Source organism: Arachis ipaensis, chromosome B5, assembly GCF_059453495.1.
Source record: "Arachis ipaensis isolate K30076 ecotype BB chromosome B5, ASM5945349v1, whole genome shotgun sequence".
In the NCBI taxonomy this organism is placed as follows: domain Eukaryota; kingdom Viridiplantae; phylum Streptophyta; class Magnoliopsida; order Fabales; family Fabaceae; genus Arachis; species Arachis ipaensis.
The window spans coordinates 30,615,173-30,633,956 of record NC_142440.1 but is presented as its reverse complement, the minus strand read 5'-3'; the positions used below and the strand labels follow the sequence as shown (position 1 = coordinate 30,633,956).

The 18,784-nt window shown below is 39.0% G+C and overlaps 1 non-coding gene across 1 annotated transcript; it reads right to left on the bottom strand.

Annotated features, from left to right (window-relative positions):
- Positions 1-323: 323 nt before the first annotated feature.
- On the bottom strand, positions 324-431 carry LOC148563744 (small nucleolar RNA R71). The gene has a single exon (XR_015884863.1). It is a non-coding gene; the product is annotated as a small nucleolar RNA R71 (small nucleolar RNA).
- Between the last annotated feature and the right edge of the window lie 18,353 nt (positions 432-18,784).

The following is an 18,784-nucleotide window of genomic DNA, read 5'->3' as shown; positions in this document are numbered from 1 at the left end:
GAAGAAGCATCTCCATTCCTGCCATTGGAGCAAACAACTTTGAGCTGAAACCTCAATTAGTTTCTCTGATGTAGCAGAACTGCAAGTTTCATGGACTTCCATCTGAAGATCCTTTTCAGTTCTTAACTGAATTCTTGCAGATCTGTGATACTGTTAAGACTAATGGAGTAGATCCTGAAGTCTACAGGCTCATGCTTTTCCCTTTTGCTGTAAGAGATAGAGCTAGAGTGTGGTTGGACTCTCAACCCAAGGATAGCCTGAACTCTTGGGATAAGCTGGTCACGGCTTTCTTAGCCAAGTTCTTTCCTCCTCAAAAGCTGAGCAAGCTTAGAGCTGATGTTCAAACCTTCAGACAAAAAGAAGGTGAATCCCTCTATGAAGCTTGGGAAAGATACAAGCAGCTGACCAAAAAGTGTCCTTCTGACATGCTTTCAGAATGGACCATCCTGGATATATTCTATGATGGTTTATCTGAGCTATCAAAGATGTCATTGGATACTTCTGCAGGTGGATCCATTCACCTAAAGAAAACGCCTGCAAAAGCTCAAGAACTCATTGACATGATTGCTAATAACCAGTGCATGTACACTTCTGAGAGGAATCCTGTGAGTAATGGGACGCTTATGAAGAAGGGAGTTCTTGAAATTGATACTCTGAATGCCATATTGGCTCAGAACAAAATATTGACTCAGCAAGTCAATATGATTTCTCAGAGTCTGAATGGAATGCAAGCTGTATCCAACAGTACTCAAGAGGCATCTTCTGAAGAAGAAGCTTATGATCCTGAAAACCCTGCAATAGCAGAGGTAAATTACATGGGTGAACCTTATGGAAACACCTATAATCCATCATGGAGAAATCATCCAATTTCTCATGGAAGGATCAAAAGCCTCAACAAGGCTTTAATAATGGTGGAAGAAACAGGTTTAGCAATAGCAAGCCTTTTCCACCATCCACTCAGCAACAGACAGAGAATTCTGAACAAAATACCTCTAATTTGGCAAACTTAGTCTCTGATCTGTCCAAGGCCACTGTAAGTTTCATGAATGAAACAAGGTCTTCCATTAGAAATTTGGAAGCACAAGTGGGCCAGCTGAGTAAGAGGATCACTGAAATCCCTCCTAGTACTCTCCCAAGCAATACAGATTAGAACCCAAAAGGAGAGTGCAAGGCCATTGACATAAGCACCATGGCCGAACCCAAAGAAGGAGAGGAGGACGTGAATCCCAAGGAGGAAGACCTCCTGGGATGTCCAGTGACCAATAAGGAGCTTCCCTCTGAGGAACCAAAGGACTCTGAGGCTCATCTAGAGACCATAGAGATTCCATTGAACCTCCTTATGCCCTTCATGAGCTCTGATGAGTATTCCTCTTCTGAAGAGAATGAGGATGTTACTGAAGAGCAAACTGCCAAGTTTCTTGGTGCAATCATGAAGCTGAATGCCAAATTATTTGGTATTGAGACTTGGAAAGATGAACCTCCCTTGTTCACCAATGAACTAAGTGATCTGGATCAACTGACATTGCCTCAGAAGAAACAGGATCCTGGAAAGTTCATAATACCTTGTACCATAGGCACCACGATCTTTAAGGCTCTGTGTGACCTTGGTTCAGGAATGAACCTCATGCCACTCTCTGTAATAGAGAAACTGGGAATCTATGGGGTGCAAGCTGCTAGAATCTCATTAGAGATGGCAGATAATTCAAGAAAACAGGCTTATGGACAAGTAGAGGACATGTTAGTAAAGGTTGAAGGCCTTTACATCCCTACTGATTTCATAGTCCTGGATACTGGAAAGGAAGAGGATGAATCCATCATCCTAAGAAGACCTTTCCTAGCCACAGCAAGAGCTGTGATTGATGTGGATAGAGGAGAATTGATCCTTCAATTAAATAAGGACAACTTTGTGTTTACAACTCAAGGATCTCTCTCTGCATCCATGGATAGGAAGCATAAAAAGCTTCTCTCAAAACAGAGTCAACTAGAGCCCCCACAGTCAAACTCTAAGTTTGGTGTTGGAGAGTTTCAACAAAGCTCTGAACATCCGTGAGGCTCCATGAAGGCCCACTGTCAAGCTATTGACATTAAAGAAGCGCTTGTTGGGAGGCAACCCAATGTTTATTTATCTAACTATATTTTTGTTTTTCATGTTTTCTTAGGTTCATGATCATGTGGAGTTACAAAATAAATATAAAAATTGGAAACAGAATCAAAAACAGCAGAAGAAAAATCACACCCTGGAGGAAGCACCTGCCTGGCGTTCAACGCCAGAACAGAGCATGGTTCTGGCGCTGAACGCCCAGAACAAGCATGGTTCTGGCGTTCAACGCCAGAAATGGCAACAAATGGGCGTTGAACGCCCAAAATGGGCACCAACCTGGCGCTGAACGCCCAGAGTTGTGTGCAAAGGCATTTTACATGCCTAATTGGTGCAGGGATGCAAATCCTTGACATCTCAGGATCTGTGGACCCCACAGGATCATCTCAGGATCTGTGGTCCCCACAGGATCCCCACCCACCTCACCCTCTCTCTCTCCATTCATGACCATCCCTTCTGTTTTCCATTCACCACTCACATCCATACACACATCCCTCCATCTCCTCCATATCTTCTTCTTCTTCTATTCTTTCTTCTTTTGCTCGAGGGTGAGCAACATTCTAAGTTTGGTGTGGTAAAAGCATAAGCTTTTTATTTTTCCATTACCATTGATGGCACCTAAACCTCTAAAAGAGGGGAAGGGAAGATAAAGGCTTCCACCTCCGAATCATGGGAGATGGAAAGATTCATCTCAAGGGTCTATAGCTCAGTGGTAGAACATGTGGCTGCAAATCAAGAGATCCCTGAGATACCTCAGGGGATGCACTTCCCTCCACAAAACTATTGGGAGCAAATCAACACCTCCCTAGGAGAATTGAGTTCCAATATGGGACAACTAAGGGTGGAACATCAAGAGCACTCCATCATGCTTCATGAAATAAGAGAAGATCAAAAAGCAATGAGGGAGGAGCAACAAAGACAAGGAAGAGACATAGAAGAGCTCAAGGACATCATTGGTTCCTCAAGAAGGAAACGCCACCATCACTAAGGTGGATTCATTCCTTGTTCTTATTTCTTCTGTTTTTCATTTTCTCTATGATAAATGCTTATCCATGTTTGTGTCTTCATTACATGATCATTAGTAGTTAGTAACTATGTCTTAAAGTTATGAATGTCCTATGAATCCATCACCTCTCTTAAATGAAAAATGTTTTAATTCAAAAGAACAAGAAGTACATGAGTTTCGAATTTATCCTTGAACTTAGCTTAATTATATTGATGTGGTGACAATGCTTCTTGTTTTCTGAATGTATGCTTGAACAGTGCATATATCTTTTGAAGTTGTTGTTTAAGAATGTTAAATATGTTGGCTCTTGAAAGAATGATGACTAGGAGACATGTTATTTGATAATCTGAAAAAATCATAAAAATGATTCTTGAAGCAAGAAAAAGCAGCAAAGAACAAAGCTTGCAGAAAAAAAAATATAGGCAAAAAAAAATATATAGTAAGAAAAGAAAAAGCAAGCAGAAAAAGCCAAAAGCTCTTAAAACCAAGAGGCAAGAGCAAAAAGCCAATAACCCTTAAAACCAAAAGGCAAGGGCAAATAAAAAGGATCCCAAGGCTTTGAGCATCAGTGGATAGGAGGGCCTAAAGGAATAAAATCCTGGTCTAAGCGGCTAAACCAAGCTGTCCCTAACCATGTGCTTGTGGCGTGAAGGTGTCAAGTGAAAACTTGAGACTGAGCGGTTAAAGTCAAGATCCAAAGCAAAAAAAAAAAGAGTGTGCTTAAGAACCCTGGACACCTCTAATTGGGGACTTTAGCAAAGCTGAGTCACAATCTGAAAAGGTTCACCCAATTATGTGTCTGTGGCATTTTTGTATCCGGTGGTAATACTAGAAAACAAAGTGCTTAGGGCCACGACCAAGACTCATAAAATAGCTGTATTCAAGAATCATCATACTGAACTAGGAGAGTCAATAACACTATCTAAACTCTGAGTTCCTATAGATGCCAATCATTCTGAACTTCAATAGATAAAGTGAGATGCCAAAACTATTCAAGAGGCAAAAAGCTATAAGTCCTGCTCATATGATTGAAGCTCTGTTTCATTGATAGTTTGGAATTTATAGTATATTCTCTTCTTTTTATCCTATTTGATTTTCAGTTGCTTGGGGACAAGCAACAATTTAAGTTTGGTGTTGTGATGAGCGGATAATTTATACGCTTTTTGGCATTGTTTTTAGTATGTTTTTAGTAGAATCTAGTTACTTTTAGGGATGTTTTCATTAGTTTTTATGTTAAATTCATATTTCTGGACTTTACTATGAGTTTGTGTGTTATTCTGTGATTTCAGGTATTTTCTGGCTGAAATTGAGGGACTTGAGCAAAAATCAGATTCAGAGGTTGAAGAAGGACTGCTGATGCTGTTGGATTCTGACCTCCCTGCACTCAAAGTGGATTTTCTGGAGCTATAGAACTCAAAATGGCGCGCTTCCAATTGAGTTGGAAAGTAGACATCCAGGGCTTTCCAGAAATATATAATAGTCCATACTTTGGCCAAGAATAGACGATGCAAACTGGTGTTCAACGCCAGATCTCTGCCCAATTCTGGCGTCCAGCGCCAGAAAAGGATCCAAAACCAGAGTTGAACGCCATAAATGGATCAAAACCTAGCGTTCAACCTCACAAATGGCCTCTGCACATGGAAAGTTAAAGCTCAGCCCAAGCACACACCAAGTGGGCCCCGGAAGTGGATTTATGCATCAATTACTTACTTCTGTAAACCCTAGTAGCTAGTTTATTATAAATAGGACCTCTTACTATTGTATTAGACATCCTGGATCGTATTTTGATCCTGTGATCACGTTTTGGGGGCTGGCCATCTCGGCCATGCCTGGACGTTTCACTTATGTAATTTTAACGGTAGAGTTTCTACACTCCATAGATTAAGGTGTGGAGCTCTGTTGTTCCTCAAAGATTAGTGCAAAGTACTACTGTTTTCTATTCAATTCATCTTATTTCGCTTCCAAGATATTCATTCACACTTCAACCTGAATGTGATGAACGTGACAATCATCATCATTCCCTATGAACGCGTGCCTGACAACCACTTCCGTTCTACATTAGAATTGAATGAGTATCTCTTAGATTTCTTAATCGGAATCTTCGTGGTGTAAGCTAGAATGATGGCGGCATTCAAGAGAATCTGGAAGGTCTAAACCTTGTCTGTGGTATTCCGAGTAGGATTCAATGATTGAATGACTGTGACGAGCTTCAAACTCACGATTGCCGGGTGTAGTGACAGACGCAAAAGGATAGTAAATCCTATTCCAGCAGGATCGAGAACTGACAGATGAATAGCCGTGCCGTGACAGGGTGCGTTGACCATTTTTACTGAGAGGATAAGATGAAACCATTGACAAGGGTGATGCCTCCAGACGATTAGCCGTGTCGTGACAGGGCATTTGGATCATTTTCCCGAGAGAAGACCGAAAGTAGCCATTGACAGTGGTGATGTATCACATAAAGCCAGCCATGGAAAGGAGTAAGACTGATTGGATGAAGATAGCAGGAAAGCAGAGGTTCAGAGGAACGAAAGCATCTCTATTCGCTTATCTGAAATTCTCACTAATGATTTACATAAGTATTTCTATCACTATTTTATTAATTATTTTAGAAAACTCCATTACTATTTTATATCCGCCTGACTGAGATTTACAAGGTGACCATAGCTTGCTTCATACCAACAATCTCCGTGGGATTCGACCCTTACTCACGTAAGGTATTACTTGGACGACCCAGTGCACTTGCTGGTTAGTTGTGCGAAGTTGTGAACCATGGTATTGGCATCATGTTTTTGGCGCCATTACCAGGGAAAGAAAGAGCGATGAATTTTACATAATCAAAGTGTAATCACAATTTCTGCGCACCAGAAGGCTATTTTTGAAGGCCTCGCGATTTAAATTGGATGCCTTCTCGGGTACCTATTCATTTGAGATAGATGGCAGAGTAGTGACGGAAGATCACTCCATCTTCCAGTATGACATTATTGATGAGACAGTGGCTGAAGTTCACCAAGAGGCAGTAGAAGAGAAGAACATGGAGCAAGGGGCAAGTGTGGAGAAGCCCTCTGAGCACATTGAAGACACCTTGCTACCTCCAATTGTTCCGGATGATCAAGCGCCGAGCCATGAGCTGAAAATGGAGTTGAAGCCCCTTCCACCTCACCTCAAGTATGCTTATCTTGACGAAAATCAGAAGCTCTCGGTTATCATTGCAAAGGAGGTTACTTTCCAACAAGAGGAGCAGTTGCTTAGTGTGCTTAGAAGACACAAGAAAGCTATTGGGTGGAGTTTGGCGGACATAGTAGGCATCAGCCCTCAAGTCTGTGAGCACCGCATATTTCTCGAGGAGGGAGCAAGGCCTATCCGTCAAACTCAAAGGCGGTTGAACCCCACCATTTTGAAGTTGTGAAGAAGGAAGTGACCCGACTCCTTGAAGCCGACATCATCTATCCAATCTCGGATAGCAAATGGGTTAGCCCAGTACAGGTGGTTCCGAAGAAGTCAGGTGTCACAACAGTGAAGAATGAGCAAAGGGAACTCATGGCTACAAGAGTGCAGAATTCCTGGAGGGTGTGCATTGATTATAGGCGCTTGAACCAGGCCACTCACAAGGATCACTACCCTCTACCTTTCATCGATCAAATGCTTGACCGCCTATCAGGTAAATCACACTACTATTTTCTAGATGGTTACACTGGTTATTTTTAAATTCATATAGCTCCAGAAGATCAGGAGAAAACAACCTTTACATGTCCCTTTGGAATGTATGTATATAAGAAAATGCCTTTTGGCTTGGGTAATGTACCGGCTACGTTTCAAAAGTGCATGATGAGTATCTTCTCAGATCTTCTTGAACACTGTATGGAAGTTTTCATGGATTACTTTAGTGTTTATGGTGATTCTTTTGACCTTTGCTTGGATAGTTTAGCTAGAGTATTAGAAAGGTGTGTTAGTTCAAACTTTGTGCTAAATTTTGAAAAATATCATTTTATGGTAAAGCAAAGTATTATCCTAGGACATGTTGCTTCTAATACTGGTATATCTCTTGATCCTGCAAAGGAGACGTTATTTCTGGTATACCTTACCCTTCCTCTGTGAGGAAAGTCCGTTCTTTTCTTGGTCATGCAGGTTTCTACCGGTGATTTATCAAGGACTTCAGTAAGGTAACACTACCTTTGTCCCGACTGCTGCAGAAGGACGTAGAGTTTGAGCTGAGTGAAAACTGTATGGAAGCATTTGATAAGCTGAAGATTGCCTTGATCCAAGCTTCTATTGTGAAAGGGCCTGACTGGAGTAGGCCATTCGAGATCATGTGTGACGCATCCAACTATGATGTAGGAGCGGCGCTGGCTCAGGGCGAAGGTAAGCACCCGTATATTATTGCCTATACTTCTAAGACTTTAGATGATGCACAGTCTAATTATACGACCACTGAAAAAGAGCTTTTAGCTATTGTTTTTGCTTTGGATAAATTCCGAGCTTATTTACTTGGTACTAAGGTGGTAGTATATTCAGACCATGCAGCTTTAAAATTTTTGTTAACTAAGAAAGAGTCTAAACCAAGGTTAATCCGTTGGATATTGTTGCTGCAAGAATTCGATTTAGACATCAAAGATCGGTGTGGTTCCCAAAATTTAGTGGCGGACCACTTGAGTCACCTAGAGCATATTAAAAGTGACTCCACTTCTATCGATGATGCTTTTCCACTTGATAGCTTGCACACAATATCTGAGGTGGTTCCTTGGTATGCACCTATAGCTAATTATTTGGTTAGTCGTACCTTTTCTCCTAATTTTTCTAAGCACCAAAAGGACAAGCTTAAAAGCGAGTCCAAGTATTATATATGGGATGACCCATATTTGTGGAGATGTGGTGCTGACCAAATAATTAGAAGGTATGTGCCCCAATAAGAATTCCAGTCAATTTTAGAGGCCTGCCACTCTTCTGAGAGTGGTGGACATTTTGGTCCTCAAAGAACTACTAAAAAAATTTTAGACTGTGGATTTTGGTGGCCCATACTTTTTAAGGATGCTACCACTTTCTGTGAATCTTGCCCCCAATGCCAAAGTTTTGGTAATATATCCATGAGGGATGAGATGCCCCAACAACTTATGTTGTTTTGTGAAATTTTTGATATTTGAGGTATTGATTTCATGGGTCCATTTCCAAACTCTAATGGTTTCTTATACATATTGTTAGCTGTTGATTATGTTTCTAAATGGGTGGAAGCAATTCCTACCCGCACTGATGATGCTAACGTTGTTATCTCTTTTGTTCGAAATAATATTATCTGTCGCTTTGGATCTCCATGAGCAATCATGAGTGATCAAGGCACTCATTTTTGTAACAGGAGAATGACAGGTCTGTTAAAGAAACATGGCATTATTCACAAAGTGGCAACGGCTTACTATCCCCAAACCAATGGATAAGCCGAGGTGTCTAACAGAGAGATTAAGCGCATATTGGAGAAGATTGTTAAGCCTCACAGGAGAGACTGGAGTACGAGACTTGGAGATGTGCTTTGGGCTTATCGGACAGCTTACAAGACACCCATCAGGATGAGTCCATTCTGCCTAGTCTACGGAAAGGCTTGTCACATTCCGGTGGAGGAGGAACACAAAGCTTACTAGGCTGTGAAGGAATGCAACTCAGGATTGGGGGGAGCCGTGATTAAAAGAAAGCTACAACTACAAGAATTGGAGTGCCTTCGACTAGAAGCATACGAGAACTCGAGGCTCTACAAGGAGAGGGTGAAGGCTGTGCATGAAAGAACATCAAGAAGAGAGAGCTTAGAGTTGGGGATTTAGTCCTCCTCTATAACTCAAGGTTGAGACTCATGCTGGGCAAGTTGAGATCAAGGTGGGAAGGACTCTATAGAGTGGAAAAGGCAGAGCCATATGGAGTCTTTCACCTGAGTCATCCTTCAAGCCCCAACTTCTTCAAAGTCAATGGCCACCGCTTGAAGCTATATCATGGTGAGAAGATGAAGAACAACAAGGAGCTGGAGATCTTTCTCCTGGCGGATCCAACAACAGAAGAAGACTGAGCTTGTGGACCGTCCAACTTAAGGACGTTAAAGAAAAGTGCTAGGTGGGAGGCAACCCACCATGGTATGATCTTCCCTTTTTATTAATTCTATTTCATTTTTATCAGTGTTAAATTATGCATAATTACTTCTATTAGTCATTATTTTAATATAAAAAAAGGTGATAACGACGCGCAGGCGTCTATGACGCACAGGCGTCTATGACGCGCACGCATCATGTGTGTGAGCGTAACATATAAAAATTGGGCAGAGTTGCGCTGGAGACGAGCGGAAGGGGTGCCTGGCGCACAGGCCACCCCACGCGTATGCGTGACCTACGCATACGCGTCTCCTGCAGATTTTTCAATCCACGCGTAAGCGTCAGCGACGCGTACGCGTGGACATGGAAATCGACGTAAAAGAGTGTTTGAACAGAGAGTTATGATGAAATCGCGCGGGCAGTGTGTTAGAGGCACAATTCAACCCACGCGTACGCGTCGTTTTCACACTAAGGCTATCCACGCGTGGGCGTGACCTATGCACACGCGTCGTATGTAATTTTGGCCCCAATACAAATTGAACAGAGAGTTGTGAGGCCATGGGGTTGGAACTGTGCGTTTAGCACGGCTAGTGGTCACGCGTACGCGTGACCAACGCTTACGCGTCCCCTAAATTTTTGCCCACCCACGCATACACGTGGGGGATGCGTGCGCGTCATATGCGCCGCGTCACCTATTCAGCGCGCCGCCCATATTTTCATTCTTCCGCTCTTCTTCTCTTTTCCTAATCCTAATTCTTCATTCTTTCTTCTCTCTTCTTCATTCTTTTTACTTCTTCCTTCTTTCTTCTTCCCTTCTTTCGCCACCACCGATGGACCACCAACTCCGGCAACTACAATTTCCTTTTCTTTTCTTCCTCCCTTCTTACTCTTCTCTCATTCTTACTCCCATTCATCTCCCTATTTTCATCTTCTTCTTAAGGTTTCTTTTCTTTCCCTCTTCTACTCTTTCATTCTTCTTTTATTTATTGTATTTAATTATTTTGTTTATTTTTAATTTTATATTAGCTTAGTTATTTATAATTTCTTTTTCATTCTTTTATCTTGCATTTTTATGTTGGTGTTGGAGCTCTATTTGGGTGATTATTTTGCTATATTTTAGCTTATGGATATTATGAGGAGTAATTTGACAATTGACATTTTATTTTGGGTCTCATATACATTTGGATTAATTACTTTAATTACTATTTTAAATTGCACACAAAGTGTTTGTGGAAAACCTCCCACGATATTTTGATTACTTTTCTATTTCATTCTTACACTTTAATGCCTCTTTTTCACAACCCTTGCAATCCATGTGTATTGAGTTTATTATTCATAATTGTCATCATACAAGTGCTCATTATTTTGTTACATATTATTGTTGCTATTGATGCTTGAGCCATTCTTCTTATGCTTATTACTTGCATGCTTTAACCCTCTTGCATCTAGTTGTTATGATATGCCTTTATGACTTTTATTGATGTCTTTCATGCATGTAGTAGTTACCATGTATCTAAGACATTCTCTTTTCCTTTGGTATTCATTATTACTTGGATTTTCTTCCTTCCAGTTTTTAGCTATCTATATTTGACCTTATTTCTCTTTCTTCCTTCTTTAGGATGGCCACCAAGAGAGAAAAAGAGAAGGCTTCTGACAAGACATCGGTAAGGAAAGGCACTAAGAGAGCACCGGCCAAAGCGCAACCATCTAAAAACATCAAGCCACCTACCAAGCGGTTGAAGAGGATAATCAAAGTTGATGAAGCAGAGAAGGCATTTCCTGTAAGGGATTCCACACGGTTCACTAACCGTTACTATGAGAAGATGTTCCCTATCCTGGCAGATAAAAACTACAATAATGAATATCTACTCATCCTTCCAACACATTTTGTTGATTTTGTGGAGCCTCGCATTGAAAGGAGACAGTGGAGATTCTTAAGGAGGCAGCCACGGGAGGCCAATCTATCTTGGGTAGTCGAATTCTACTCCAACTTTCACTCGCCTACCCTGAAGTCTGTCTATGTTCGCCAATAGCAAGTCTCTATCTCCGAAGGTGCCATACAGAGAGTACTGGATCTTCCACCTAGCCCAGAGGGGTTAGATGACTATCAAGAGGCCCAACTTAAGCGCCAGACATATCAGTTTGACTGGAACAGCATTCTTAGAGTTATAGCCCAACCTGGCAGCAAATGGATCTATGGACAACACCGGGCAAAATCCAAGAGCATCTCTGCCCAAGCACTTACCTTGGAGGCTCGCGTGTGGGCACAGATTATGTCCCACTATATCTTTTCGAGCACTCATGATTTCACTTTTACTGTGGACATGGCTGTTCTCATCTAGTGCATTCTTACAGAGCAACCTCTCAACCTGCCTCGACTCATTCGGTAGGCTATGGGACACGTGCAGATTGCGGGCAACCTACCTTTTCCCGCACTAGTTATAGATTTGGTCTCTGCAGCGGAAGTCTCATATCGGGCTGGGGATACGAAGGCTATGATCCCAAGGGATGATCAGTATGTTCTGAATGGGAAGTATATCAGACCTCCAATACCCTCTGCGAGCCGGTATGCAGGCCCGTCCTTAGACACTCCCTTTTCTTCCGCTCCACCATCATCCACATCTCCAGCACCATCCACCAATCAAATGTTCCTTCAGAGGTTAAACCGGCGAATGGAGCAAATAGAGGCCGCAACAAGCGCCGATACACTTATCTGAAGGAGCTCATTGGTAGTACTCGCCCACCTCCAGAAGAGAAAGATACCCCGGACTCCACTTCACATGCCAGCACGGAGAGCCATGACGAGCCAGATAGTGGAAGTGATGCTCCTAGCCCCACTTTGCTCCTTACTGATGGCACGGAGAATCGTGCCAAGCCTTAAGTGTGGGGAGGTCAGTTACTGGTGACTTCCGAAGGTAAAATCTCTGTCTCTTAACACCAATATGTTATTATTCTTTTGTTAGATAAGATAGATTGCATGATAGTAGTTGCTTGCATGTATGTACTGCTTGGTTGAAGTAATGAGTTTCTTTTCAAGACCCTATTTTATAGCATTTCACTAATTCAAATTAAAATTTTTGTTAAACTTGTTTGAAGATTTTAATTTCAAACATGGTTAAGAGCTAAGAACACACAACCTGTGAGATTTTGAGCTTAATTATATGGTTATATTATTTAACCATGATTTTTATTCTTGTATGTTTTCTTCTCTATGATTGCGATCTTTGGTTTGTTCCATTCTATATGTCCATTATTTAGTGTATATTCATGCATATATGTGATTGAGGCCATCATTTGATATTAGCTCACTTATCCCAAATAGCCTACCATTTCATCTGCCCTGGTTTACCACTTTGAGCCTTCTTAACCCCTTTTTGTTCTTTATATTACCACATCACTAGCCTTATGCGAAAAAATAATTAATTACCCTATTTGAATCTTTGGTTAGCTTAAGATAGAGATTGTGTGTCAACTAAGTGTGGAAAAAGGTGGAAACTTTGGTTGATGAGAATGTGTATTATTTTATTGACAAATATTGAGAATTTGAGTGCTACTCATGTGAAATTAGAGAAACCATATGTATTGATATATTATGCTTTCAATTATATATAAAAAAATCTAAAAAAAAGAAAAGAAAGAAAAAGAGAAGGAATAAATGAATAGGGGACAAAATTATCCCGATGTAAGTCCAACCAAAAGATCAATGCATATGTAGTGAATTAAAAAACTGATACATGAGTGTGTGAAATTTTGTAAAAGTGAGAATTTGGGTAGCTAAGCATGATTTAGAATTGTATAGAGTGTGTGTATGTGTTAGGTGAGAACTTAGGATAGTCAAAGATTCAAATTATAGCTCACTTGGCCATACATATATTCTCACTCTTACCTTAGCCCCATTACAACCTTGAGAAGCCCTCATGATGTTTGCATTTGTACACTAAATATTTGTTGATTGGTTAGATGAAGAACAAAGTTTTAGAAAGCATGACTAGAGGAGATTAGAGTGGATTAACCCTAGACACTTGAGCGAATATAGTGCATATACACCTCCAGTGAGGGTTCAATGCTTAATTCTGTGTTTTCGGCTTTCATGAGCTATCTTCTCACAAGTTTACTTGTACCTTATTTTGTGATTTGAATTAGTGGAATATGATTTATGTTTGTCTTGGAGAACTTGTTTACTTTTAACCAAGTGAGTAGAATCATCTTAGTATATAGTTGCATTCATATACATAGGCTGCATTGCATGAGTCTTATTTCCCCCATTCATTCTTTTGGTCTCCTTGAACTTAGCATGAGGACATGCTAATGTTTAAGTGTGGGGAGATTGATAAACCACTATTTTATAGTTTATCTTGTGCTAAATTGAGTGGTTTTTATCAGTTCTTCATACACTTATTCATACAGATTGCATGATTTTACAAATCCTTCCTAATTTTGTTCCATGATTGAAAACTTGCTTCTTAATCCTTTAAATTGTCAATTTTTAATTCCCTTTATACCATTCGATGCCGTGATCTGTGTGTTAAGTATTTTCAGGCTGTATAGGGCAGGAATAGCTTAGAGGATGGAAAGGAAGCATGCAAAAGTGGAAGGAACACAAGAAACTAAGGAGCTGAGCAGCGAGGATCGACGCGCACGCATGCCTGACGTGTACGTGAGCCTGACGCGTACGCGTGACACGCGCATAAGTCCATCGACGCGTACGCGTGACTGACGTGTACGCGTGACGTGCGTCACGTGCTGCAATTACAGAAGACGCTGGGGGCAATTTCTGGGATGTTTTAGACCCAGTTTTCGGCCCAAAAACACAGACTAGAGCCAGGGGAGCAAGCATAGACTCAACACACATTCATATTCACTTTGTTTAGAGTTTTTAGTTTAGAATCTTAGAGAAAAAACACTACTTCTCCTAGGGTTCTTAGATTTTAGTTTTATGCTTTTGGATTGGATATTGGGAGAGCTACTTCTACCTTTGATTGAAGTCTTCATCGTTATAGTTTGCTTTTCCATTACTCTACTCTTTTGTTTTCCTTTTAATTTTCTCGTGGTCATATATGGATATTGTTACTTTTGGGATTTATTAATGCAATGAACAATTTTTACATTCAATTCCATTTCTTGTTTGATTTCCTTCAATTAATTATCAGCTTCAAAATTTTCTTTTATTAATTTATTTTAATTACCATGTCTCTTATTTGTTCTTATTCTATGTTGTTAAAAAATGGCATTCATTTATGATTTAAAGCTCTCAACTTGGCTTGGGAGTTGATTAATTGGAACCCCTTGAGTTGGAATACTCAAGTAATAATTTGTAATTGGGAATTGCTGGCTAACTCACTTTTCACTAACTCTAATCCTTCCCTAGGAAGGGATTAGGACTTGTGAATCAGAGTTAGTGTTACCCACTTGACCTTCCTTTGCAACTGCAAGAGGATAACTGAGTGGAAGCAACAACCTTTTACTATCACACTTAGAAATTTCAACAAGGATAGAAACTCCAATTAATCTTCTCTCAGCTAAGGCCTTTTAATTCAAATACATAACACATCTTGCTATTATTCATTGCTTTGGTTTTCAGTTATTTATTTTTCCGTTCTAAAACCTTAAAAATTTCTCAGAAAATTCCTGATCAATAATTTACACTGCTGTGTCAACTCGTTGGAAAACGATCTAGGAATTCTACTCCCAGTTTTTATTCTTAATTGTGACATCTTCTAAATTGAGAGTGAAAATTTCGTCGGTTAAGACTGTACTCACAGCGCTTCTTTTATTAGAATTTCTTAACCGGCATTTTTCCACCCGTCAGTCAGTGCGTTGCTGTTCAGTTCCACACCCAATCCTGATCGCAGTGACGCGCGTGGCTCTCCATACCGCACCTCTCGCTGCGCCATCGGGGACTTGACGTTGATTGCGGCTAACTGCCAGACCTAGAAAAGAAACATCCCTCAATGCAAAAAAGAAATATCCGAATGAGCACAAAAAAGCATCCACTAAAGCACAAAAAAAATACAAATGAGTCACAAAGAAACATCCGGTTCCAACTCAACCCAGAAACATCTGAATACCTCCCAAAAAAAATGATAACAAAAAAAAATCATCTGAAACGGATACAAGTGACGTTTCCTTATCGTTGCAATCAGCGGCAAGAAATATTTTGTGTACCTTTCACGGCAAACGAATCGCATGAGTGAGGGCCGGCTGAGGGCGGATTGAGGGCATGGGTGGGCGCAATGCGGTGGTGGCGCTTTGGAGACCCCTTCGTGGGAGTTGTGGATGTGTGTTCGGCCGAAGGAAGGGACACGGCTCCTTGCAGCAGCGGGAGAATGTTCGACACCAGTTCGAGGGCGAGGACGGGCTATGCAGTGACGGCTCTCTAGAGCTGCTATCGTGGAGGTTGGGGTTGTTGTCTTCGACAAGAGGAGACGCGGCTTTTTGTTGGGGAGAGTGATTACTATTGGTTGGGAGCAGTGCAACGGTATGACTAGAGTATGAGAGGAAGGAGAGGTTGAACGACGTGAAGGAGAATGAAAGAGAAAAAATGAACGCATGAAAATAGAGTTAAGTTTAGGTAAGGTTGTGGAATTTTGTTGTGTTATTAAACCTTTTACTCTGATCCACGTTGTAGTTGCTTGGTATTCTAGTTAGTTACCTAACAAAATTAAAAATATTTTGCTTTCATTTTTTTTAGCACAAAGAAATATCCATTAATGAACAAGAGTAGTTGGTGAACGTCAGATGTTTGCACATAGTAGAATGTCTTTTTTTTTTTTTTTTGGTCAAATGGATTAGACAGCCCCTAATCTTAGGCATTACTCATGTATTACACACCCACACAACACACTCACACACACTACATGAGTTCTTTTTAAGGGTTCATATTTCCTCTCCTAGGATTTGAACCCGGGTGCAGCTACTTGCGAGGCAGCAGATCCTACCACTAGCCCAAGCCTCGGCTGCAGTAGAATGTCTTTATATGGCAACTGGCTGATAATGATCCCGATTTCGGCATCTAAACTTGGCCCAATTAGGCAAAAAAAAAAAAAAAAAGCTTTCTTTTAGATTATGAGTTTACACTGCCATCCATATTATTAACCTTTTGTCTTCAAAGATAACAACAAAATGTTATAAGGCCCAGATATCCCAAGGTGGCAGAATCAAACAAAACAGAGATGATTTTAGGTACCACAATTTTGCCAAACATTAGGGACATTAAGTTTCCCACTTCGCACCTGTTATCATGTTTTTTGGTCAAGAGAGTGGATTCGACAGTCTCTAACTCTAAGCATTATAATATTACAATACTCTTCTTTCAAAAAAAATATTACAATACTCATCTATACTACACACTCACTTACTTAATATTAAGGGTTTTTATTCATTATTGCCTATTGGCCTCTGCCAAATCCCAAATCTAAATATATCTATTACAAGACAAAGATCATAACTACTAGATTAAGACGCTGCATGCCACCTTTATCTAAAGGGCACGGGATAATGGGGCCATTCAAGCAGGGGCATTGTTTTTGGCTAGCAAAAAGACTATCTACTTTTATCAATAATATTTTGGTACAATCAAGATTTGTCTATTTTTTTTTTCTTCTTTTTCACGGCATCTCTTATTATCTAACATATCAAAGACTAATTCGTTAGAAATTTCAATTAGAAGTTTGTTGTTGGGCAATTAGTTATTTTTTTTTTCCTTCTATTATGCCCGGGATTTATGTACCCCCAATTAGAACTATTCGTACCCTCTTGTTAATCTAGATAGGCCCAACCCGTGTCTTGAAATTGTGTTCCGACCATGACATGAGGGTTCAAATTACATTTTCTTTTCATGACACAAAAATATTTAATTTTCTTTTGGTCACTAGAAATCACATCATTTTCACTGAGAATAATAGCCACCCACTTTATTTATTGTATTAGTATTTACAATATTGAAGGTAATTTTTTCCCGAAAAGAAAACTGGATATATTTTCAATTAATAAAAAAATTATGTTGAGTAACATATCTTTTGTAAGGAGTAACTCTTACACTACTATTTATACTTAACATTCAAATACAAGGATACGGGTTAAGTGAGAGGAATATATCTTTCGGTCTAACCAAGTATGTATTAGTTTAGTTTATCTTATACGATTAATGACTTATCATATCCGAGTATTTAATTTTAAAATATAAAGTCCATATTTGTACCTGATACTTTTATAAAATTTTAAAAATATTTTTAACATTTAATTTATTTTAATTTTATCTTTTATTTTTTTAATAATTTTTAATTCTACTTTACAGTTAATTTATTATTTGACAGTCAATATTTAGTTAATTTTTTTAATTACATCTTTAATTCTCATCATCATCACTTTTTCTCTCTTCATGGTCACCACCACTATTGGCTGTGACTCCCTCACGACCACCCACTGTAGCCGCCACCTATCATCAGCATTGTCCCTACCACCCTTCACACTTACCACCATAACTCTACCAGCACCATTTTCATAATCATCCCACACCCTAGTTAGATTATATATTTTTATTTTTATTATTATATATTGACGATTTTTTTCTTTTTCTTTTTACATTTTATTCTCATCCAAATACACCTAGTAGAAGAGCATTATTTTGTCGTTATTTTCTTTTCTTTGTTTTACTTAATTTTCTTCTCTCTTATAAAACGAAGGCCAAGTTGGAGTTTCTATATAGCCTTACTATACAATGGTTGGTGTATGCATATATCTCCCTCCATTAGGTGTATGTTAAGGTACATGGTACGTACATCACCATTATTAACTAGGTGTTTCACAATATTTACCTACTTTACAACACCCAAAATGTGAAGACCATAAAAGACACCAGATCGAACAAAGTTGAGAGAGAAGAGGCAGGTTTTGAATGAGTGAAATAACCAAACAATTTTTTACATGTGGTACCACATAGAGGGTTCAATACTTCAATTAGAAAAGGGAAAATATCATTTTCTTCTTCTGGGAGATGTTTAAAGGATACTTCCTTAGCTTCTCTTCAATTTACAAAATATTAAGGTTCTAATAAAACTTGATCGGTCATCGAACTAGTATAATAAGATATTTAAAGGTTTAAAAGTTTAATTGAAGTTTAACTAGATATAATAAAATAATATATTTATATATAAAAAATATATATTTTTTAAAATATTTTTTATTTTATTATTTTAAATCAATTAATTATAAAAAAATGAACCGATTTATCAATTAACTAATTTTTGACCAATTTATCTTATTTTTTGATCGATTTAATGCTAATCAATTTTTATTCTAAATTAGACAATTTTAGTGGCTAATTCATGATTAATTCAGTCAAACTAGCTGATTCAATTTGATTCTCAGAATAAAGTACAATATACACTTTTTTCTCTTTCTTGATTAAAATAGCATATATTTTGATCTATTTAACCAAAATGCCTTTTAATAATTATTATTATATATATATATATATATATATATATATATATATATATTAAATTAATGATTGTTATCTGTTGATTCAAATAATAATATAAAATACATTTTATTATTGTAATAAATTTAATTTGTTTTTAATATTTTATCATATAATGTAAAATATTTTAATGT